This window comes from Parus major, chromosome 3, assembly GCF_001522545.3.
Source record: "Parus major isolate Abel chromosome 3, Parus_major1.1, whole genome shotgun sequence".
Taxonomy (NCBI): Eukaryota; Metazoa; Chordata; class Aves; order Passeriformes; family Paridae; genus Parus; species Parus major.
The window spans coordinates 8,557,554-8,583,223 of NC_031770.1; the positions used below are offsets into that span (position 1 = coordinate 8,557,554).

Here is a 25,670-nt window from a genome sequence, read left to right on the forward strand (position 1 = left end):
TTATAGACCACAGATGGTCAGGGGGTGCCCCTGCTGACTTGTAGCTGAATAAGAAGCTGAGCCCTGTGTGTCATCTGCTGCAGGTACCTCCGGCTCACTTCCCCAAATTAGTGCTGATCGAGATCTGCCTTCAAACCCAGAGGGTCCCAAGACCTTTGACTTGCAAGCTGGGGCTATTTCAGGAGGGAAGAAGATACGAATAATTAAGGCTGGGGGAAAAGACCCTAAACCTATCAGAATGACCCCAAAGAAAAATTGCTTTTTACAATAACAACTTCCCTTTCCAAGAATGGTACTTCACTTGATGGGATATTGTCACCCGTTAAATGGAAAATGAAGAATGTCACTCACCCCTTTCATGAACCAGCCTAAGACAAACATCTCCTCTGCAAAATTTTCTATATGTTCATAAATCTCCCTCGTAATGAACCTTAGGATAGATCCTATCTTTGTTCTCATCATTTTATCCTTTTAGGTAATTATTCTTCAACTATGTTTTACTACCTATGTTTTACCTAAGTCTTCTATTCTTTAAATCTTATCAAAGAATTATCTGTTTATTCCAGCACTTCTTTCTAATTCCCCAGGACTTTGCTCCCAGTGGGTGCATGAGGCAGAGGTAGGACAGGACTGTCCACACATCTCACCCAAATCCTTGGGAGACTTCCTTTTATTTTTGCCAGGGGATTGGTCCCCTTTTCACTTTTAAATTCTCTGCTTGACAAAGTTCATCACGTCACCTCGTATTTCTCCCAGACGTGTTTTTGTCTTGCTGCGTGTGGCCTTGTCCTGCCCACAGAAATTCCGCGGTGGTCTCCGCGGAACGTGCTGGATCCAGGGACGCCTGGTGCTTGGCTTGCCCGCTGCAGCGAGGTCATGCATTTTAACAAGGCACCTCCAGTCCCCTTTTTAAAGGGCATTGATTATGTTTTGTTAAAATAGGCTTTGAACTCGGCTAACCCCGCGCCGGTAGGACATTTCAGGGCTTTTTTTTCCGCCTGGACCACACTTGACACCTGTTGGCAAACACAGCTGCAAATGCTGCTGAGAGAAACCTGCATCCGAGCCCAAAACTGAGTGCCTCGATTTTTTCCCGATAGCAAAAACATAAGAGAATTTGGTGGCTTCTCCAGTTAATAAAGAGAGGGGGGAAAAAAAGCCAAATTTGTTTTTCTTTATCAAGATGAGGGAAAAACGCACCCTATAGACAAAAGAAGCAGAAGGAAAGCTGTAATGGAAAGAAAATTGACAGCCTCTCAAAACTCAGGTGGCACTTTCCTTTTCCAGTTAATTACAGTTTTAATTACATGGCTTCTTGTGACTCCTTGATACCTAATAAACTAGACTCTGTGGGGCGGCAAAGTTGAGTTTTGCTTGAACTGCAGGTGTAAGGCTCAGTATGAAACATAAATCAACTTCTTAAACACGTTCCCATGGTGTGTTCAGCCTTTTTCTTCCTATTTGCATGTAAAAATCACGTCTTTTCACCATTGTTGGGTTAGAAAAAAGAAAAATATTGAAGCTATAATGCAAAGAGTATTACCTTTGTGTCTTTGGATATAAAATCCCCTTTTATAAGGGGGGAAAAAAAGGATCTTTTATTTTTTTAACCCCAGATATGATAAATTTTAAAGGAGTTATGCATTACCCACATAGACCTTCTCTCATTAAACTTTTTTTTGCAGGAGATGTGGTAAGATAGAAACGTTCTTTGGCAGAATGAAAGCAAGGGGAGATTGGTATGTGGAAATAAAGAAATATTCAGCCCATAGGAGCTGCCTCTCCTGAAGGTTTGGAAAACAGAGAGTGCCTGTTTATTCTTTGTGTATTACACCATGGAAATGTATTCTGCAGCCAGGTTCAAGCATGTGCCATATATCACCTCTGAGAGGGGTAACACACTGACAACCTGTAGCAGCAAAAATGTGGAGACAAATATGGTCCAAAAAATTCACATTGGTCCCAGACCAATGGGATATGATGGGTCACGAGTCTGTGGCAGGAAAATCTACTCTCAAGATGGTCAATGGAGATTTCAGTGAAAGCCCATCTACCCTCTTTCTTGAACCAAACAAAATTATTTTAAAAAAGCAGGGGAAGGGGGAAAAGGGAGAGGAAAACAGTCGAGTTTCACATATGGCATTTGGATGGTGCAAAACATGAGCAGCAAGGCTCATGTGTGGGACACAAGTGTATCAACAAGTCCTTCTTATCCTGTTAAGACTGGGAGGGGCAGGTTTTTTACTGTCTTCCTATTTTTAACTTCAGCTTGAGATTTTTTTGTTGAAGTACTGGTTTTAAATGACTACAAAAAAGGTGTATTTGTTATGAGTGAAGAAGGAGAGCTCTGGGAAATGGGTGCCTGAGTAGCACTTGTTCATGCCCAGTAAGGGGAAGGTGAGGAGGGGGAAATCAAAATGTCCTGCTTGGCTTTCAACAAAAATTTCAGCCTGAACTTCAGTAGAAATCTTGCCTGAAAGACAGTTTTCCTACAGATTAGACTTGTCTGGTGTCATTTCACCTTGATGTTCTGTTGATGAGTATTCTTGGTTGCTTCTTCTTGTTGTTGGTAAAGATCATAATTTATTTTTTCCTCCACAGTCTGGCTACCTGCTCTTTTTTGCAACTGCATATGTTGCTTACCTGAACAACTCCACCTGCAAATAGCAGTTTTCTCTCAGATCAACATTAAATCCCTTGGGCATAAATATCTTGTACTCTTGTGGTCTGTTTGTGGGTAGTGTTTGGGCAGTCTGAAGCAAAAATGTGGGGAGCTGGACCATGGTCTGCAATTTCTTTATGTTATGTGGTGTAAGTTAATATAAACCCAACCCAGCAGCTAGGAGAGAATTTTCAAGATGAGAAAAATAAGAATTCCTCCTACCTTCCTCCTAAATAAAGTGTTCCATCATCTTTTTCAATTAGTCTTGGTTTTATTTTTGAAACCACACAAAGAGGAAAATATACTGCTTCATATAGTTTCATATATGGTTTTTCAGTGTGGGAAAAGCAAGGTAAAATTAAGGGAGCGAGAGAAAAGGAAGGAGAGGAACAGGAGTTTAAAAAATAAAGAAGTTTAGAAAAAAAAATTTAACTCCAGAGGGGTTTTATTCAGAGCTGGATGTATCACTGGGATGTACTGGGATGGGGAGCATGAGGCATCAGAGCAGCAGCAAAGGATACAAGCTCATATTGAGGACAAATTTCACATGCCTATGGCTCATCAAGGGGACAGATTAAGTGGAGGAATAGCGATGGAAGAAGTGGCAGCATCATGAGCGTCTGTCATCCTAACACTCCAAAAGGTGTGGAATACGAGAGGAAAGAGGAGAAAAAAGTCAAATGTCCTAAAAGTCTTTCCATCAAAGAAATAAAAAGCAACTTTCCAGCTGGAGCAGAATACGCATTTTTTTGCTTCTAAATGCTTCCAGTGGAAGTTTTTGAATGAGGAAATAAAAACAAACATGCATGGGGTGGGGAAGAGGCCCCTTGTTTCTGTGCATGTTACTTTGTTGGTACCTGGCTGGTTGGGAATATAAATGGTGTGAGTGACTGAAGAAAGCTCCAGCATTGAGCTGGAGAAAGTGCAAAAATACGTGAAGGACCATCCTAAAGTGAATTGATCCCTGCAGGATGGCTGGCCCTGTCGTGGAAGGGGAGGGTGGTGACGCAGGAACAGCAGTGTTGCGTGCATTAAACCATATGCCACCAATCCATATGGCAATGTGGTCTGAAGCCTTTCAAGGCAGCTCCAGCTTGGAAAAGTCTTGAAAAGTTTTCAAAAGGCATTTTTATGGTCTGCTGAAACACAAATGTCCATTTTTCATTCCACAGAGAAAGTTTATCTGGAGGAAGGCGGGTGAGACCCGGTTCCTGCTGCCGAGCTGGGCGAAGGAAGCGTGGCAGAGTGGGGAGTGTATTTCTTCCCCAGTTGCTGGAAAGCTGTGCTTTAAAAACAGCATAACAGACATGAAGTGCATGAAGGAACATTAGCTGCAAAAATGATCCCTTTGGGAAGGAAGCCCAGAAGAGGCTTTTCTGTCTAAGCTTGGGAACCAGCACACATCTGGCCAAACCTACCTGAGGACAGCAGATTCCAGGTGCTAGGGATGTTACCCTCGCTCGAGGCACCACCACTCAGCTGGGCTGGACTGAGGGAGGGGTTTTTCCCATACTGGCATGGAGTGCCTGAGGCAGCAGTGCAGTAGCAGGGGATGCAGGCTGATGCTGGGGAGAAATCACGTACAGCCATGGTTTGGTGAGGGAAGGGAGGGAGGGGAGGGAGCAGCGGTGACAGAAGAAGCAGCAGCATTCTCATGGTGGCTGCAAGAGCTGCTGACCATGCCTTGGCATAAGCAGTCACCAGCACCCACAGCTGCTGCACTGGACTCCCAAGCATATTGTTCATGTCCTGGTGCTCCTACCCAGGGTAAACACTGCAGATCCAGCAATTTCAGAGATCTTTTTCTGGTTAAACAAGTCTATCTATTGTTTTAACCATCTTAGCTTTTTTTTGAGCTGATCCCTCATAAATTCAGTCCAAGCTCAGCTGAACAATCTTGGTTTTTAACTTTTAGGAGGAGCATGACTTATGATTTACTAGATAGCTATGTCAAGCCTAATGTAATAAAAATCCAACCTATGCAATGTGTATGGGCTACTGTATTATAAATATTTAATAAATTATATGGAAAAAAGAAAGTATAGGGGTTGCAGAAATCATATTAAAGCAACTAAGTAAATGTAAAGAAGGTTAAAATGTCTAACTCTATATGGCATAAAGGCTAAAGCAAACCAGACCTGTTTTCTAGATACTTTTTCCATGTACAGCTGTAACTGGGCTGCATAGAAATAAAGCAAGTACTTGAAGACAGGCAAAGTAAAAAAAAAAAAAAAAAAAAAAAAAGAAAAAAAAAGAGATCTAAAGCATTTGGTTGGCATTGATAGCAATCATTTCAAAAAGCCCTGGAACATTTAAAGAGAATTAGAAAGGATTTTGCTGGAATCAAAGGGAGAGCACTTTCCATGGCTGGATGTGTATTTGGGTATCTGCAAGCTGATTAAATCAGAGTGAACAGTACAGCCTTGATCATCCAGGACTTTTAAACAGAAGAAAGGGGTTTTCCTGTTCGGGCTCTTTTTTTCTCACTCACACATCTTACGGTTTTCATTCTTCTGCCTACTTGATGGTAAAGTAACATTTATTTTGGCACAGAGACTCGCAGAGAGCTTTGAAAGGCCCTGCAGGTCAAGCAGCTACAGAGTGCACCAAACCCACGGGGGTGAGCAAACCTGGAAATATTTAGGCTTAGGGGTCTTTTTAATTTTTTTTCCATCTTAACCTAAGTTTTGTTCTTAAAGAAGAAGCAAATATCTTCATACTTCATTGCAATATCTATTATGAGGCAGACAGGGCTCCTGCCTTGCCACCTCACTATGGGCCATTCCTTTGGCAGTGCCAATTCCATAACCAGCTTTCCTGCTGCACGAGCCAGGAAAGGTTTTCATGAAGACTTTGCTGCTGCTGGTGATTTAACCTTGGTATCAGCCAAATGGAGAGAAGGGGATCAAGCCCCTCTAAATTCCTGGCTTGCCCTCTCCTCCTTCACACTGCTGGTGTTGGTGGTCTTGGCTCTGCTCTGGTCCCACCCCCATCATGTGGGAGGGAGCTGGGATAGCGCCTCGCTCAATCAACATGTGACAAGTGTGTATTTCTGTTTGTGAAAAGAGTACAGAGGGGAGCGAGGAAAAATATTAGAGTCAGCCTTAAGTCCCACTGATGCCAAAGAGTGCATCTACTCCCCAGCCTCCACCCTTCCCAGGTCCACTTTGGCTTGTGAAGTGTGCTGAAAAAAATTCCCTCTTTTTTTTTTTTCTTTTTTTTTTTTCTTTTTTTCCAGCCTCCTCCTGGCCTAGGCAATGTATTTGGCAGGCAGGAGGTGTGGGAGGAGGGAAGAGGGGACTGTGGCAAAGGGGAATGGGAGGGAGACCCTCCCCTTGTGCAAGGGCTCACATTGGTGGGACTGTTCCCATCACCCCACTCCTGTCTCCTCCCACCCAGCCATGGATGGAGGAGGGCAAGACAGATGTGATGAAATCAACAGAATGATGAGAACTGGGTGTGGGGAGAATTGGGGGTGCTGGGGTGAGGTGTTTTACCCTCAGATCCCAACAGGTATTTGATAGAAATTTTAAAGCTGGAAATGAGGGGCAGGGGTGGGATAGATGTACGGCAAATCCAATGCAAACAGACAAATGAAACAGGCACGCTGAAAATGAAATTACATCCATCCCCTGCTTTCCTACCACCTCTGTGTTGTCAAATTCAGTAAACAAGCATACAGGGTGACCCAGCTCCCAACAGAGGTGGCAAGAGCCTTTCCTTTCAATCTGATGGAAAACATAAGCTGTTTTTAGGTTAGGGAATGGAACTTCTAGTAATTTTCCCTAATGATACTTTGAAGTCATGCACAGGATCTCCAACACCCATAAACCCTTGAATTTTTAAATTTAATTTCATTTTAAAATTTTCATTGAAAAATCAAATTTAATTTTTAAATCAATTTTAATTTTTAAAATTTTAAAATTTGTGTGGATTCCCACTATAACCATGGAAAAGGAAACAATCCCACATGGACTTCAGTGGGATGCTTGTTACCTGGAGCAGCATTTCCTGGCTCATGCCTGGGGTATTGAGAGCACTTGGCCACAGCTTCTTACAAAAGTGTGACTGAGATCCAACCTGCCATCCAGCAGCTTGGTTCTGTGGAAAATTAGGGGTAAGAAAACTCAGTTCACAATGCTGACAGATAACAAGTGTCAGTGCAAAAAGGGCTGGATTGAATGGATTCATCCATTAAAATAGGCACCTTTTTCTTTGCCTTATATTTTTCTAATTTTTGCAGTATTTTCCCTGCTAAAATTAACATCCTAAATAACTCTAACCCACCTCCCTGTTACCAAAGGAGAACCTTTACAGTGCTACGGAGAACTATTTTGAAGGTACAAATCACTTGACCTAAAGACTCTCCCTGGAGTGTCAGTGCTGTGTGCTACATTTTCACTCTGTCAAACTCTTTATTTAGCACATGCTAAAGAACATTTAACATTTAAAGATCCCCTCTGTACATCCTCTAAATGTCTCCATTCTTTGCTTGTAGATTAATATGTCTTCTGTGAAAATGAGATAATTGATTACAGAGCTGTATTATTTACAAATGAAGTGTTGTTCATGTATTGACCTTTCATTTCTATAGCTCAATACTAGTCCTTCCACAGCATTTTTAATTAGTGAAATGGTTACAGAATTATAAGAAAAGAGCCTCTGTAGATGCTTTTAATAAAAGGAAACTTTAAGATGACTTTCACATTTCGAACTGCAACACGTAATTATTTGATCAGGTTCTAAACCCCAAATCTCTGTTTGTAAAGAGAAAGAAACTTCCTCCTTCCAGGGGCACCACAAGTGTAATGCAGACTGAAGGGGATGATCAATAGACACAAGTGAGTGTTTGCCCTTCACCCTGCTCTGGTAGTTCCCCTCCACCAGGGGATTCATTTCAGCCCAATCTTCTTGATGAGCAGCCAGCAAAGCCCATCTGAGCATTTCGAGATGATAAAATCAGGGGACTTGGGCATACTCACAGAAGCAAAGCTCCCGAAATCAGTGGCTATGGAGCACCAAATGCCATTGTCAAAGGTGCTTGAAATGCCAAAGAGGCAAAATATAGCAAATTCACCCTCCTGAAGCAGGACAAGGCCAGGCTGGATTAAATGATGGTGCACCCATACAAAGCCTGGGTGGATAGAGTAGGCAGCCCAGTCCCTGGCTATGGTGTTGCACTCAACAGCTGTGAGCTCAGGATGTCTCAAACCTAGCTGAAAGAGAGATAAAGGGTAGGAAGCAGTAAGAAATAATGAAATATGGCATAAATACAGTCCACAGGAGTTTGAGGTTTAGAAAGAAATATGTTCTGCCTAGGAAGGGGATGATACCCTGTGAGGGACTTCAACAGGCTTGGGAAAGCTTTGGGTTTCAAGAATAACCAAGAAAAACAGAAAAACCGCTCCAGATGTGAGTTTGACTTAGTCCTCATATAAATGCTTTGGTCTGTTTATGTCTGGTTTGGTTTGGTCTCCTAAAGGAGGACTGTTTCTAGTGAAGGCAGGGATGGGGAAGAGGCATGCTGGAGGCAGGCAGCTCCATGGTGTGCAAGCCAAGCCACTCAAGGTGCTCAAAGACAGAGATGCTCACAACACACAGGGAACATAAAGCATTGCAATGCTTAATTTCCACTAACAGAGTCAGACAAACCACAACAACAACAACAACAACAATTATCTAAATTTATCTGGACAATGTCCTTCTAATAAAATTCCAAACAGGCAAAACCCAGGTGGATTCCACCATCCTTCCCCAGGAGGGTGAAGGAGGATTTTCCTCATGGACTTCAATATATTCAGAATCATGAATAAAAATATATGAAACATAAAGCAAATCATTTAATTTCTCAGTAACAACGATGTTAGTTACAGCTATAAAACAAATCTTGTAGCTGCAGAAGAGGGATTTTTAAAATCTTTTTATTAATTCAACAGAAGCATATTAAAAATGTCTGTCATTACAAGTCTGGAGAAAAGTATTAGGTTCGAATAAGGTCACTGAGGAGGGAGAGATGAAAGTAAGGGAGGGAAGGCTTTAAGCGCTTTTTCAGCATCCTGTGTATACAGACAAATAGCACAAATCAGTCTTCAGAGGGTCTGTTTTGGGGAATCTTCACCCCAATACACATGGTCACAAGTGTAACATCCTCTGAACTGATGAGATAAACCTCTCATCATCATCTTTCAGCGCTCTTTGGGAAATGTGAGCTTGCTGCTTTGACATTTTGCTTTGAATTGTTTGCAACCTATATTTAATCTGAGGCATGGCAGGTACCATTTTTTGTTGAGGGGCTGGTCATGTTTTCCTCTAAGTATCATCATCTTCTGGCCTGCTGATGATCCCCTGCTCTTACTGAACAGTCACTCCTGCTCAGTGATATTACAAGAAGCAAAATTAAGCGTACATTCAAAGCAGCTGAAACAATTCTGCTGTTTATGGTCAGGTCTACCACGCAAGATAAATCATACATCTACGACACAAACCATGGTGTAATTTTGCAGAGGGTGGCAGCAGTCTTTGGGCAGCCCCAGTTTGTGGCTGTCCCCATGTCTGTGCAGAAAAGTCCCTAAACAGGGCCCATCCACTTCACATGATCAGATTTTTAGCCTTCGTCACATCTGAAAATAGCAGGGTGGGGGTGTGCTGCTTCTTGAGCACAATATATCCCATACATCCAGCTTTCTGGGCTAAGCAGGATGCAGGGACCTCTCAGATGTGGAGCCAATAGGGAGCACTCTGGCTACCTGGGATTTTATAAATCTTTCAGCTATCAGTCTTTCAGAGCTCCAAATGCAAAATCCAGCAGCCCGGGATATCATGTGGATTTATGACTTGGGATTTATGAACTGGTCTGGATAAAATAAGAACTGCCTGACTTTTTCTTCTTCTTTTTTTTTTTAGTTTGAGAAAAAGAAATCGTAAAAAATTAAGACCCGATTCATTTTTCCCATTTCAAAGCTTGTTGTTTATACAAATGTGGATGTCTTGTATATATTCAATTATTTTGATTTTTCTCCTTATCTGTGTGCTTTCTGGAGCTGGAAGCAGAACAGAGAGCAAGCAATGCTGCTCTCACAAGGTTTCCTGCCTGACAGGAATATCCTGAAGAATCATGGTTTTGGGGCGCTCCCAGCCCTTCTCCTAAAGTTAGAAAAGTTGCTGATAAATGTTTAAGAAGGTTTCTGGATATTTCCAAGCAATGGGATAGCTCCTCACCATACTGCTACCCCAGCTTTAGCCCACTTTCATCACTTTTTTCCTTAAATAATTTTGCAGCTCGTTTTGTTTTTCATTTGATGCACACTGGGCTTTTATTTTAGGTATATATGCATGCCCACATGTATGTACACAATCACATGCCTATTTACAGCTGCACAAACATACACAAATATATGTTTATGAGGGGGTATTGTGGATGGTTTGTGTAAAGGTTGGACTAGATGATCTTGGAGGTCTTTTCCAGCCTGAATGATTCTATAATTTCATGATTCTATTATTTTATTAAAAATAAATACAGGCTATCTGATTTTTGTTACTAGTGAACTGTACATATTTTGTGTAAGAGCCCATCCCAAGGGAATTTCTATACTTACCTGTAACTTGTGACATTCTTTTCAATATTTCTTATCTTACATTAAAAAAAAAAAAAAAATGGAGATTTTATTTACCTTGGCCAGGAAGAAAACATGTCAGATATATTTTTGTCCTCTCTTCTGATTGCCCCTTTCATTCCTCTGTTCACAGATTCTGAATAACTTTCTTCCTGCAATCCTTGAATTCTGCTTGTTCTTCTATGGATCAAGGCACCCCTTAGGAAAAAGCAACCTAATAAATAGCTCAAGCCTTTCAACCTCCCACCTTCCCCATCCCCCTGGGCACAGAATTCACACTGCCAGGCCATGCCAACACCTCCAGCCCAAGTGGCTGAAACCTTTGCACTCACTCCTCACCTCCCCACACGTGGGGCTGGCACCACATCCTGCTGTGTTTAACCTGCACACCAGACCTGCACACACCCGTAAACATCTCCTCAGACTCCTGACAACCTCTTCAGAAGGGAAGGGGTGGTGCAGGGAGAAAAGGCCAGGGAGGGCACATGAGGAAGGGTGCTCTCACCCCTTCTCCTGCTGGTGCCCCAGCCACAGAGGCAATGCCACACCAGCAGTAGCAGACTGGGGATGATGCTCCTGGAGCAGTTTTGTTTTGCTCTGCCCGTGAAGAAGAAGCTTTTACATCACCTTTTGTGCCTGAACAACCTAATGTGGGGTGTTTATCCCACCAATGAATTCAAGACATCCAACCAAACCCTCCCAGCCCCTATCCTGAGAGCCATGGCATGGAAATGCAACAGGCTCAATCTAAGAAATGTCAGCAACTTACTCTCTGTTGGTCTGAAGGAAAATGCACTGGTTTGTTTCTAATTACCGCAAATTCAGAGTGGAGTTTTTTTTCCAGCATGACTTGCAGCCCAGGAATAATTTGATTTGGAGAATTTTTTTTTTTTAATAACATCAAGGAGCCCAAATCATGTCTCAAAGCTAGATATAAATTGCTGCTTTAAAAAGGAAATCCAACATTATATTGGTTTTTAATTATTTCATGTGAATTTTCCAACTGCCATCTCTTTTTAAGCTCAGAAGTTATGTGGTAAGTAACCAGGTTTGGGATGGGGAGGTCAGGAGATTCCTCCTGGCCTTAGCACCTCCCTAACCTCAGATTTGGTTACGAAAGTTTGCTGAAAATTTTATGTGAATTAATGAAATTTAATGGGCAGTGAGGATGGTGGTGTTTGGAAATATGCCTTTCCAGTTTTCACCCCACAGAACATCTGTATCCCTGGTATCTCAGGTATCCACTGCAGTTCCCATCCAGGCACCGGAGACATTTCGGGGGCAGAATGGGGAGAACTTGAAAAATAATTTTTCTTCTCTGCAGGCCTTTTTGTGACCACTTTTCACATCAGTGGGAGCTGGGGAAGAGCAGGTGGCTCTCATTGCAGCACCAGGGATGTGGTACCCACACCAGGGCAGCTGTGTGCAGGAGCTGGGGAGGGCAGTGGAGCAGCAGTCATCCCTTGGGCACATCCCAAGTCTCTCACACCTCTCCCTGCAGCACCCAACACTAACAAAACCCACCACTCGCTGACTGTGCACCAAAAACATCTTCACTTGGTCCTGGTACGTGGCTCCTGCTCTCCCCCAGTCCCGGTACCATCTCTGGCATGGTCCATTAAGAATTATCTCTCCATCAGAGAGGGAGGGAGGGGGCTGGGGGCAGGCTGTGGTGCAAGGCACTAAGTGCCTGGACCCTGCTAAGTTCAAAGGCAGCCTCCCTCCCACCCCGAGGAGGGATGTAGCCGGCCGGAGGATGGCTGGAGGCCACACAGACGGGAAGGTATGTAACAATCCATTTATCACTTTGCAAATATTAGTGCTGCTTGCATTTGCTGCAGCAATATTTCTTCTTGGAAATTGGTGAAGTGAGTAATAACAATGTTATTTATTCTAAGACCTTGGAACTGAGAAGCAATAACAGGGGGACTGTTCCCTTGAAAGCTTCAGAGGTGCAGGAAATAAAATGGGGGGACAGGGCGGGAAATAGACCAACAAAGATCTGGAGGAGAGAAAGCCATTGAAATCTCATGCTTAATTTCTTTGCCCCAAAGGTAATAAAATGCTTTTTGTCATGATTTATATAGAAACAAGGCAGGGTGGGAAGAAGGGTGAATATTTTGGACTCGTCTCTGGCTGGAACATCCTGCAAGGTAGCAGGGCATGCAGCTTGGGTTCGGGGTCTGGCAGAGAACCTCCTTCACCACAGATTCTCCTGGTTCTCTTCTTGCATTTTTTTTTTTTTTATTCCTTCCCCCTTCTCCCCCCACCCTGCCTTCCCCTTACATCCCTTATCTGAATATATAAGGCTGCCCTTTGCTCAGATTTATGGGTTGGGGCAGCACTGTGTGTATTTACAGTCTCCTGACCTGCAGACCTACAGCTGAACAAGAGCAGGAGGAAACCAGGGCCTGTTCCATAAACAGAGACAGATACGTGGGGGAGGCAGCAGGAATTGTGAGCAGCACTTAACATTTTTAACTATTTGGCCAAACCAAGGAATTAGTGATTAGATTAGAGGCAAAGAAAAATGAGAAGCGGGGTTAAAGATTTAGGGAAGGTGGGGGAAAAGGACAGCAACAACCAACAGAGGCCCCACGTTTGGCATGGGGAGAAAATGAAAGTTATTGGGATGTTATAAAATGTTTTCTAGGGCAAAAGGGAAGAAATGAAAGCAAATCTCCAAAGCGATTTAATCAAGTTGTGCTTTTCTTGGGTAGAACCAAAGAGCACTTTTCAAGTCTGATTACCTTTTGAGGAGGTAGATTACTTAGCCTGTGTTTATTCAGGAACTAATTGCCTCAGATTAAGTAAAAAAAAAAAATGCTTACTCAATGATAATAATTTTTTCTTGGGTCCGTATCTATCAGTTGATTTGTCGGTAGAAATTCAGCGCAGATGAGAAAATATTTGAAAGGGGCCAGAGCATTTATTCAACTTCTGAGAGGCAAAGGCAGCAAAAGTGGCAACAACCTGGAAAATAAATATATGAAATGCAACGTATGTAAGGGTCACAATATAGCATAAGTATATCAACATGATGAACAGCTTTGATGAAAATGGTAAACAAAACCACCCTCTCTTCCTGTGGCTTGTTTTACATTGCAATAAACCACTGACTCTATAACCTATCAGAACATGCTGAGATTTTATGCATCATTTCCAACTACTATTTGAACATTTGGTTTAGAGTAGTCATGAACCATAATTAATGGGATTTTTTTGTGTGTGTGTCCTGATAAAAAGCAAGCTTTATTGTATTTTATTACCTGTTGGTCCAAAGCTCCATACAGATGATGTAAATTCATTGTAGGTTTTAGGCTGGGGAAATAGAGGAGATGGGGGGTTTGCACACGACTATGATGAATTAACATTTACAATTTCTAATCAAACCCAGAAGTTTAGCTTGAGATGCCCAATCCAAATTTGCTTTTTTTCCTGTGAGTGAGTTGGTATCAATGAGACACAGAGATTTTGGCCCAGCTCAGCCTACCAGGAGGAAAGGGGGGGAAAAAAACCCCCCAACAACCCAGGCACCACAAACACCATGGAGATGAATGGCTCTATTTTATGAGCCATAAAAGTTTTATTCATCTTGACACCGAAACAGGTTTAGGCAGTGAGTTGACACGCCTTAAATAAATAAGTGGAATTAATTCCCCAGCTCTTGAAACAATAGCAGAGTGCCCGTAACGCTGAGAGCTGCCCCGTTGTTTCCCGTTGCTGCTCGATATTGATATTATTTGTGGGTTGTTTTTTTTTTTTTTCCTCTGGGGCCTGGTTGCTCCACTTCAGATTCTTCCCCTGTTTTATTAGAGGTTGAAAAAGGTTCAAGACCTGGTTGTACCACTGCTCCCACCGACAGCTAAAGAACCAGTTTGGCGTCTGGTTTGTCTGTTGTTTTACTGCTGACCTTCAAATCAACTTTCCCCCCTGACCCCAGGAGGCATCTATCATGACAAGAGGCTGTTTAACACAAATGGTGCCCATTTATAGGGGAAGAGAGTCAGAAGATTTCCTTGGTTGTTGGTTTTTTTTTGTTTTCTTTTTTCTTTTTTTTTTTTTTTTAATGAAGAATTTGGTTTTTTCACCCCTCTTTTCTCAGTCACCACAGGTGAAATCCCTCCTAGCAGCTGGCTTATGAAATAATGTGAGGGGAGGCCTTAATGAGCTGAAAGCACCCTCAGCTGGAGATAAATATATGCAAATGAGATGCACAAACAAAGGAGCCCGGACAGAGAAATATCTGCAATTCCAGCAAAATGCTGCCTGCAGCTAGAAGATGAACAGCTTTGATAAAATGGTAACAAAAAGCACCTTTTTCTCCTCCAGCTTGTTTTACATTGCAATAGAGCATTGTTATTGTAACTCATTGGAGCATGCAGAGGTTTTCTGCCGCTTCAAAAAAAAAAAAGAGAAAACCTGTTTAAACATTTGTTTTTAAGGCATTCATGGGCTATGAGCAATGTGATAGCTTGGAGTTTTTTTGTGGCTTGGGGTGGGTTTTTTGGGGGTGTCGGTTTGGTCATGGTGGGTATTTTGGGGTGTGTCTTTTTTTTTAAGCTATCTTTTAATATATATATATATTTTAATATATATATTACCTGTTGGTCTCTCTCTGACTCGGGTTGCTGGTGATTTTGGTTGTGATATTTTGCAAGGGGGAAGGCAGGGTGGGGGTGGCTGTTGCCTCTCAAAAAAAAAAATAAATAAAAAATCCAAGTTTTGCTTTCAAATTTGGAGGGAAAATCCAAGTTGACAAGTAGTACGAAGCAGCTCGGGGCCGGGGGGGAAGAAGAGGGGAAAAAATCCAGACTTGAACATTCACCAAGCAGCACCCAAACAGGCAGCTTTAATGAAAGCAATCAAGCCTCAGAGCTAATTCAAAGACAGACATCTAACATGCTGATTTTAATAAGCTTTTAAAAGGCAATCTCTAACTTTTAAAAGTCTCTCTTTTTAATTTAATTGGGTTTTGTTGGGGTTTTTGGTTTTTTTTTTGGTTTATATATTGCCAAAACAAACACAGTCACTAAAATATGTTTTCAATATGTATAAGTAGCATATCTAGAAAATGTTTTAAATTAGCCCCGTATTTTGAGCGGGGAGGGGAGAGAGGGTGGAGGAAGGAAAGAAAGAGGCTTACTTGGGATGAGTCAAAGACATTTTCCAGGGGTCATCATGTCAAAATAATACCTTTATCTTCTCGTCCTTGCCTTTATGAATCCTCCTGTGTGAATGTATGGATGCCTCTTTACCTCTAGGCTTCTTCAGAAAACAGCCCCGACCGATCTTCTCTCGGAGATAGGCAAACCTGCCTTTCTAAAAGGCAGAGGAGGAAAAGGCAGAGAAAATACAGTGCTGTTTAACTTTTAACCTTATGATATCATTAAATAGATCATTATGGATTTATAAATGGAGGGTAAACACTATAAAGTTTAGAGGGCCCCTTACTCCAGGCACTAACCACAATTTTTATATCTGGCAAGAAGAAGAAAAATAGACTTACCTTTAAGGAAAAAAATCCCCCTCTTTCTTTGGCACTTACAGATGTTAGAGCAGACAAGTGTCGGATTTCCCAATGTCAAGAAGATTTCCTAATTTTTCACAGCCTTCTCCTGTTGCATTTTTGGCCCGATGTGGGAATCATCAATTTAATTTGTGGGGCTGCACACTGAAAATCAAGATATATGTGTACGTGTGCTTTAATGAACCCTAAAACTTGACAAGCAGCTCTCTGCCTGCAGTTGCCCCAAGCTCAGGATTTCAAGAGTTAATAAAAACTTGGTTCTATTAGGAAGGCTTTCTTTTTTGCAGCCCAGGTTTGTAGCAGCATAATTATGTTCAACTGCTGCTGTTTGAAAAGGGCAAACAGCATCTTAGGCACAGAACAATGAAATTACAGCTGAGATTTAGGTTAGCAAAAGCCGTCTTCTGCAGGCTTTTATGATTCATTATTTCCCATTAAATACAGTATTAGAAGTGTACACCAGATAGCTCATGGTTGCTGCGCTCAGAGCACATTATCTATATTACACAGGTCTGGGGAGCAGAATTAGAAAACTTTGGGGGAATGAGCAATATGTGTTTGCTGATAGAAGTACCATATGGCTCATCTTCCTCAATTGCTTTCATTGCGACTCTGATGCTGGAGAAATTAAAGTTTTATTTGATGTGGCACAGCTTAATGAACTGTCTTCTGTTAGGAAAATTGAATATGTTTCCTGTTATTTGAGCACAGAGCCCTCATGGTTTTGGCTGATGAGGGATGCATTATGTATTGTTTATTTAGCATTTTGAAAACAAAAGCAGATATTGGAGGTAAAATTGATTACTGCAGGATGTGTTATATAATCACATTTTTCCCTCTTTAAATTACGGCCTCTCCTATTGTTTTTATGGCAGCATTTTTTGAGGAGTGGGGGGAGGGCATCCCCTAATAAAAAAAGGAGAGGTTGTTGAGGCAAAGTATATAATCGCTGCTTTGTTCAAAAGCAGTGTCAGAGCTTTCTAAGTTTAGGGAAGGACATGGCAAAAAAGGAGGTGCACTTGCACATGTATTAACCTGCAGCCCCAGCAGCTGCCACGCCGCTGGTCTGGGGATGCTCGAGGACTCTGAGTGCACTGGGCTGTGTCATTAGAAGAAGACTCATTTCTCCATCCTGGGTGGAGGACACAAAGAGGGGAACATTCAGAATTTAGGAACCAAATACCCTGCATTTCAATTTTCTTAGTGAAATGTGCTGGGCAAAACTAATTGCAAATTGTTAATACCTGCAGGGGCATGGGTGAATATAGTTGGGGAGCATATAGAAAATTATTGGGAGGCACTGCAGCATCAGTCCTTTATCTGGGGCAAGAAATAAAATTTTCATGGGAAGATGGCTCAGATTAAAGGCAATGTGTGGTTTTGGCTTTGTTTTTTAGTGTGCACACCCCAAGGATTATGTACCCTGCCCAGTGATAGACAGAGCTGTGGGTGCTAACTCTTCTTCTCTCCAAGGGAGAAACAGTTATATTCCAGCTCTGAAACTTGCAGGCAAAAAATATTAATATCTCTGAATGATGTTATTAATTCCACTTCTACTTGTTGGAAATCCTGCCCCATGACACCCTCTGACTTTTGCTGTTATTGATCTCCCAGGAAAAGGGAGGTGGGGATCAGGGAGCAGTGAGTGGAAGGTAAAAACTGCCTGTGATCGCTCAGTGCTTCTCTCCTGCCCTCATGCTGCTCTGACAAAAAGACAATTTGTCCTGTGTGCCCCACGACGTTTGAGGACTCTGGAAACCGTGCCTGTTAAACCAGCCCCACTCAGAATCTAAATACCATCCATTAAAAGAGAAAGTCCCAACGTGTTTATAGCAGCGGGCCAAGGCGCTCAGCCCTCGCCCCGGAAAAACTCCCATTGACGTCAGCGGGGCTTGTGCTTATGCAAAGAGTGCGGGATGCTGCCCTGCACCTTTAGAAAGAAAAGGCAAAATAAAAAAAAAAAAGAAAAGAAAAGAAATGAGTGGTACTGGAAGGAGGATGTTGCTCTTGAAAATGTCTTGGAGCAAAGTGTTTAAAGCAAAGCCTGTATAAACAGTGACTTATAAATATTTTCCGTTCTGTATCACTCTTTAAACAGTTCCCTTGCCGTAATTTCAGGTGAGTACAAAAACAAATAAATTATAGCACGAGGGGAAGAAGAAGAAATGAGAAAAGAAAAATAAATTTCATTGCAACCATGGCAGAAACCACAAAAGCTTAATTCCTTTCATCCAGATCTATTTCCCAGAGAAGAAACCGGTGGGTTTTTATGAAAGGCTGCTCCATGACAGGAGCCTCCTTTGAGGAAGACCATTATGCATTGTTATCAGCATGGCGTAATTTGACTGTTGACAAAGTATCTGTGGCAGTGAGAATGAAAGCAGTTAGAAGTGTGTCGGGTTGTAATCAAGAAGATGCTTAGCTGTGCAACGCTGCATCTTGAGCAGATTTGAATCAACATTGCCTTGAGGGGACACACACACACACACACAGAGACACAGACACAGACACACCAAAAAAAAGTCCATTAATTTTTAGTGGGAAAATTAGAGTGGCACTTGATGAAGTGAAATTTGACATGCGTTAATTGCTCCGCAGCTCTCCTAATTAGAGATTTTCAAATTCTTTTACTGCTGTCAGCCTGATGCCACATTGTCTTGCTGGACAAATAGTAAAATTGCAAATTGGGTTGATCAAGAAGTTGGACTTGGAGATATTGGTCTTTAGCTTGTTTGCTGCTGATCATCATTTTCGTAAAAGAGTTAGGGTGTCGTGGCCTATGAAGGGCATTTGGGGAGAGAAAAAGTGCAATAAAATCCTTCTTCTTGATAAATAGAGAATCAATGATTTAACAGAGCTTGTTTAAAAAAGATTAAAGCATGCAAGAAGTGGACAATAAAGCAATGGAGTTGTAAATAAACCTTTAATCTTTGTTAAATCTATGTCCTGCATGAGACTTCGAGAAAGATTCTGTTTTTAATAAAACCATTAAATTCAGTTTATTTTTTCATGCACGTCGTTCTCAGTGTGGCAGATGGAGGCAAGGGGTGGGGTTCAGGCTCCTGCATGCCTTTTGCCCTAACCTGAAAAGCAGCATAGCAAGACCATGTTTTATATCAAAAACTACTTATAAGGTTGTATGAACACATATTTGTGCTGGTTCTGAAGGCATGATTTTGTATCTTTTGTTTTTGTTTTCTTCCTTCCCCCCCCATTCTGGATCATGCCTCCCCTCCCTTAGCCTTTGAACCCCTCTTAATTCATTAACATATTGAATTTTTTCAATTTTCCATTTTCTTGCAATAACAATATTAATGCCAGGGCCAAGGCCTGATTGGAGCTAAATTACTTGTTACCTGCTGGCATTTATTTATATGGCATTGAATTATAAAGCTTTGCTATTGTCATGCCTTGGGCGAATTGTTTATGACACCAGTAATAGGAGTAATTGTTATTGTTGAAATTACCTGTCAGCTACCCATAGCAGTGGCCCTTGTCCCACTGACAAATAGTGACAGGGGAGAGGGATCCTCCGCACGTCCTCCTGATGACTTCTCCTCTGATAATAAGGAGTGCAGGGCCTCTGATAATTTGCCTGTCACTGTTGAGTGCAGCTCAGAGAGAGTTGGCCAAATTGTTGTCATTCACTTTGACAAAGACAGCAAAACGCTGTGGAGCAGGAGGAGGATTATCAAAATAAATGAAAGCCCTCACACGTCCTTTGTTTTGGGTTTTTTTGGGGGTTGGGTTCTCTCCCCTCCCCGCGGCCGCTCGCCTGCCTTTATGCCAGAGCTGTAAAAATGGGGATAGGTTCCTTAGCAGTGTAACTTAAGAGTCAGCACAGGGTAGGGGAGAACGACACCAGGACTGCTGCAATTTGCCTGAAACATTTTGGTTTCTAAATATAAATTAAATTCTTTATGGATTTTTGGGGGGGTTTGTTCTGGTTTTTTTGGGTTTGTTTTTTTTTTTTTTTTAGCCTAAGGCTGTCAGTGTTTTGGCAATTACCAACTGTCATTGCAAGAGGAAGGGTGGTGTTTCTGTTGCACGGATTTGATTTTATTTGATTATTTATTCTGTTATTTTTCACAGTCAGCAGCATTTCTTTCAGCTCTCCTCTTGCTCTCATGCCTGGCTCTGTGAAACACGCCCGGTGCTGCAATCAGTGTTGCCCCATGCCCAGGGCTGCTGGAACCAGCTCTGCTCCTGCTTCAGCATCTGCAGCTTTTTGCCCCTCTAAGCTATTGCAATATCAGCCGAATTGCCTTCACCAAAAATATTATTTCCTTTAGGAAAGGAGGTTCTGCCACTGATAAACCCAGCAGAGGTCTGTTTGCTGCTGCGAAGGAGCTTCATGAAGAGGCGGTGTTATTTGTCAGAGCCTATCTATTTATAAAAAAAAAAATAAAAAATAAAATAAATTACAAAAACTCCCCCTTCACGTCCTGTGACTGGTGCACACCGGAGGACGCCCACGCTTGGTGGAGGACTTGCTGCCAATCACACCCCGACACGGCTGGGAAAGGGAGATATTTTACACCAGCACAGCAGCCGGGCTGCAGCGGGGAGGATCAAAGCGCAGGTTTGGGATTGAGCGCGTCACACCCTGCCTGATCCAGAGCCGTCCACCCCGCATCCTTCACATCTCATCCTGTAATAGCAATAATTTCCCTTTTATTGGTCTTTGCACTCAGGTAATGACTACCTGGGGCACAAAGCACCTCAGGGGCTGCTTTAGGCCCTTCTCCCCCAGTAGCCAGTCCCTAATTGATCAGTAAAGCCTCCCACCGAGCCACCGGTGCATGGCGATATTTGCTGTTAACGGTGAGGTTTGGTCCACATAAATACCTGTGGGCACCACCTCACCCCTCCATTTGCTCCCTGAAGGAGGAGGTCTGGGTTGCTGCTACCAAGAATTTTCATCAGCGGCAGATAAATCTGCCGAATTCAACTCTTTTCATTTGTAACCATTGGGCTCAAACGCATAATTTAGCCAAATTATCAGCTGCCTCCATCTTCCCAGGGAACGACTGCAAACAACGTTTTAGGAACAGACATCTAAATTTAGTAGGGTTTTGAATAATTGATAGGCTGGTGTGACAGAAGATAAAAACTTATGTTTTTAATCATCCCAAAGCATTTCTCCTTCCTCCCACCCCCCGAAATGAAGTCGCTTTGTTTGCAGTTAAATATAGGGAAGATGTCCACTTAACAAGTATAAAATTGTGATAGCATTAAGAGGTTATCCGTGGTAATAAAAAGCGGGGAACATGCCTGAGAATGTGATCTGTAAGGCAGATAATTTTTAAAGATGGAACTTGTCCTTGCTTTGTCTGGGGAGAGGCATGTTAGTGATCCCAGAAGGGGAAGGTAAAAAATACAACATGCATTTCCTACTGAAGATATTTAAAATGTGTAATGTATTTCAGCATGTTACTGTAAGCTGCTGTTTGATGTTTTTCCTATAAAGCTTAAATTAAGAATCCCAGATTTGGTTGTGAATCTCCTGCTCCTTGCTGCTTCAAAAAACAAAATATATTTTAAATGTCTGTATTATTAATATCCTGATAATCTTTAGCATACAAGCATAACCATCTTCCCTCTATTTTCTCTCTCCATTCCTAAACACAGTCCCAGCATCAAAAAGCCCACCTTTACATTTCAGGCTCATTTGAAATGTTAACTTTTAGCAAATAAGCGATGGCTCGTGGAGCTGCATCGCCGCTGTGACTGGCAGCAAATTCCTTTTTCTCCCACCCCTCAGCGTAAGGGGTTTGAAATACCCATCAGTGTCAAAAGAAACTGCGCAGATCACTGCTGCTCTAAATAAGGCAGAGCAATGTTGAGAAAAAAACCTGCCCCCCCAAAGCAAACCCAAAAAAAAAAGAGAACACTCAATGGATTAAAATGACATTTCTGTCCCATGTCAGTCCGAATGACGAAGTGTCGTGTTTTGCATCATTTCAGAAAGATATTCTTCAAACAAATTCAGCATATGAACAGGCAACGGGCTTTTGTTTGAAACATTTCAGATCAAAAGTTAAGGGAAGAACAATTAATATTGCCTATTAAAATCTCTGTTATTGTTAGAGATACATTTTGTGGTTACTGACTATAAATAAAAGCAAAGGAACAGAGCCACGGTTTCTCACCACTGCAGATAGAAAAAGGCAATTTCTAGCTTTTTCTGTTTTGGTTTTTTTTTCCCTCAAAGTTGCTCTTAAATGTGTTTGCTGAATAAACAGGATTAACTGTATTTAAAACAAGAGATAAAGAACAGCTTTTTATTACACTGAACAGTCTGCAGGGTTTCCAGGCTCCTCTGAATGCACTTCATGCCTGGAACAAAATGTTCATATTTTACCTTTTTTAATGACACCGTATAGAACAAGCAAAATATTTTTGTAATAATACAAATGTGGAATCAATGGGTAAAAAATGAGCATTTTTACAATTTCTGCTTCTGGCCAAATGCCGGAATGGTGTTTTGTTGTTTGTTTTTTTTTTTTTACTTTCTTTCTTTTTGCTTTTGTCTTTGTTTTTGTTTTTGTTTGCAGTTTTGCAGCAGGATGAGAAACCAGGGAGGAAAGTATTCCTGCTGCTGAGGGGGCTTTCCCTTTTCCTTTGGCTGCAAAAACTCACCGGGTGCTGTTAAAACAAAACTAATGGTGAGAGCGAAATCCGGAGAGCCAGCCTGCTATCAGCTGCATTTCAATGGAGGCTTTCTCAAAAAATAGGTACAAAGGAAAGAATTTAGACAAATTTGCCTCTTAACCTTTAAAGATTTCCTGCTTATTCCAGTATGTCCTTTATTACATTAATTTTTTATTTAAATTACACCATTAACTGGATATGAATTTATCAAGAATACATATATTGATTTATAAAACAGTATCATTAATTATTATAATAGCTAGATGTAGCTGATATTACAAAGCCATTTAAAGGTTTTTAATATAACTTGGACATACATAGATAGATAGACATTATGGACAAGACTACAATTTAAACTGGCTACCAGCAGTTAATGAAATCCTTGATTTATCTTCTCATTTAGAGATTGATTATGTTGTTGCTTTGTAAAACTATTTATTTTATGCCATTTTTCAAAGGATGTCTCAATAAAAGTAAAAGATAAATAAAACATCCAGCTAAGTTTCAAAGCATATTTGGTTTTATATTTTCTTTTTTTAATGCTGCAGCTGTTAATGTATGACTAGTTTGGAGAGTTGTCACCTTTAGAGTGAATTGGCTTTCTTGATAGTAGCTATGTTTGCACATGCACAATTTTCTATAACTGGATTAAAAAAAATAAAAAGAAGAAGAAGGAGGGAAAAAAAAAAAAAAAAAAAAAAGCGGTTGTCTTCCCAACAACGTTGTGCTTATTTCCTAAACCAAAACCCAGCAAAATGCCTTTCTGGCATAGATTTCTTAGGAATATTTTTTGTTTAAGCTGTGGAAAAAATGGGACTTACCCTAGTGCTGCAAAGCAGTCAGTCATGGAGAACATTTTGATTTAAAATGCAATCTGAAGAGAAGAAAAAAGAGGGGTGGGGGGGGAAAGGAGAGAGAAGGAATGATATAAACAAACAGTACACCACTTTCAAGTTCCTCCTAAAATGTTCCTAGCTTAACTAATACATTGGAAGTTTAAATCTTTACACATTGTTCTTGAGGGGCTATGTCTCTTGACTCTTTATTTATATCACTTATTCTTGTCTGGCAACATATGTTACCGATTTATTATAGTATTTTTTTACTGTTAGCCAGACAAATGTAAGGGCTAGCTGAGGAAGGGTAGTTGCATCTGATGAGTTTAACAATTGCAGGGCATCCTTTAGGGGTAGCCAATGGGGTCTTTTGAAGCTATAATACTCACCATTAACCATTTTCATGCTGACATATTTTTATTGTCGAAGTTGGGGCTTTCCCTCACATCAGCCTCTTTTGTATTCAATGGCTTCACAGGCAAGTCAAGCAGTGTGGCTGAGTGGTTCTTCAAGCCAAAGTTTTTGTAGATGTCTCAAACCACACTCTTATATCTTGGCATCTAAATCTGCATAGCATGCCCCCCACAACTGAACAAAGAATAAGGCACGCAGAAAATAACGCATTTTAAAAAAATCTAATTCTATAATCCATGACAAATGCAAGCAAATCCTAAGCATAGATGGTCAGATTTCTCAGTGCCATTACTGACACCAAAAGGTAACAGAGAGGAAGACTTTTCCCATTAAAGCCATCTCCTCCAAATTCTTATTTTGAATGGATGCACCAGCAGCAGAGGGAGAAGTTGCAAGGACAGGTGGTGAGCTGGATGTCACATTTTGCACATGGTGTTTTTAGGTCACCCATTCTGGAGCAAGATCTTGAACTCCCCCCACCTTTTCCTTCCTACTCGTTCTCTGTTCTGTCTCCTTGTTCAGTGGCAACATCTTCCTCCAGCTCCTCTGCAAACTGTACCCCTGAGCCTTGTTTCACTGATAGAGCCCCATCTTGAGCTTCTGGGAGCCACTAAGTTTGTACATGACATTGGGTCATAATTCCTAACATCTCCCACAATTTCCAGCCTTTTGGTGCCAGATCAGACCATTACACCTGCCGCCAAATCCTACCATATAGGAGACAGCCAGTGTGGGATGCTCAAGAGCCATCCTCCTCAAGGATCACAGAGCAGATGGTAGGGCACACTCTGAAATTTCTGCTGCTTAGAATTTAGTCAGATTTTTAGGATTTTTTAGCTCCAAAAAAAGTTGGGTTTAACTTCCCTTGCATCTTCAGGGAATGCGAGAAGAAGCTGTGTAAGCTAACACGAGACCACAGGACCTGAGTAGTGATGATCTACGGGTTAAAAAGGTACAGTGGCTAGGATTTTGGGTGGGAAATGAGGTGTTTCAGCTAGAATAAATACAGAAATTGCAATTAAATTCGTTGGGCTCCCTTGAAGGGAGAGATTGAAAGTGGATCAGGGCATGTCTCCTGATTGAAAAGGGGTCCTTGATGCCACACAAATAGTTTTAGCTGGGAGGAGAGCAAGTGCTCCCTCCCAGCTAAAAAAAAAACAACCTCCCATGGTTTTTTTATTTTGATGTATTGACAGTTCAGTTGTTGTGGGCTAATTTGTTTGATTTTTAAATTTTTATAAATTATCAAATTTCCCTCTAGTTATTGTAGTGGGTTTTGAGAACTAACTTAACCCTGATTTCAGCAGTATGCACAAAATTCACACTGAAATAAAGACTTTCTTTTGATTTTTCTTTCAAGAAGCTAGCCTGAATTTTTACTTTGGGTTGGTTTTTTGGTTATTTTTTTTTTTTTCAAACTGAAATTTAATTATACTTTTGATGCCCTCCTAAAACAATTTGCAACCCCCAAATGAAAATTTAGAGATAAGTCTCGTCCTCTTTTTAATGCCAAGGGCACAGAGGAAAAGGCTGCAGATGAAATGCACCAGGACTCCTAGATTTAAGGATTTGAAGTCTTGGCATTCCCCAGTTCTCCAGAAAGGTTTTACTTAAGCAGATTCTATCAATGTCCTGGGCAAATATTTGGTGGCAGTACCAAAGCTCGGAGCATATCGGTTAATACTTATTTAATTTTGTATTTTAAGGACATTGACAGAAACTTCATAATTAAGCTAATATCCTCCCTTAAATTTGTTTATTCCATTCAAACCCATATTTTCTTGGCTGGGGAGGGAGGAACAGGAAGCATGACTTGGTCTCTCAATCACTCTCTTTCTGTTTTGTCCATCACCTTGGTTTCTTTCCCCTGTTTTTGACCTGCACTTTTTCTGGATCAGACACTGGCAGGTTGAGAGGTAATAAGAACCAGATGGACATAGTACAGAAATTGCCCAAATGGG

General features: G+C 41.4%; 1 long non-coding RNA gene across 1 annotated transcript; it reads right to left on the reverse strand.

Annotated features, from left to right (window-relative positions):
• Positions 1–8,523: 8,523 nt before the first annotated feature.
• Positions 8,524–23,457, reverse strand: LOC107201178. Its single transcript, XR_002001464.2, has 4 exons — positions 23,281–23,457; positions 15,422–15,597; positions 13,107–13,248; positions 8,524–10,473 (listed from the first exon to the last, which is right to left on the reverse strand). It is a non-coding gene; the product is annotated as an uncharacterized LOC107201178 (long non-coding RNA).
• Between the last annotated feature and the right edge of the window lie 2,213 nt (positions 23,458–25,670).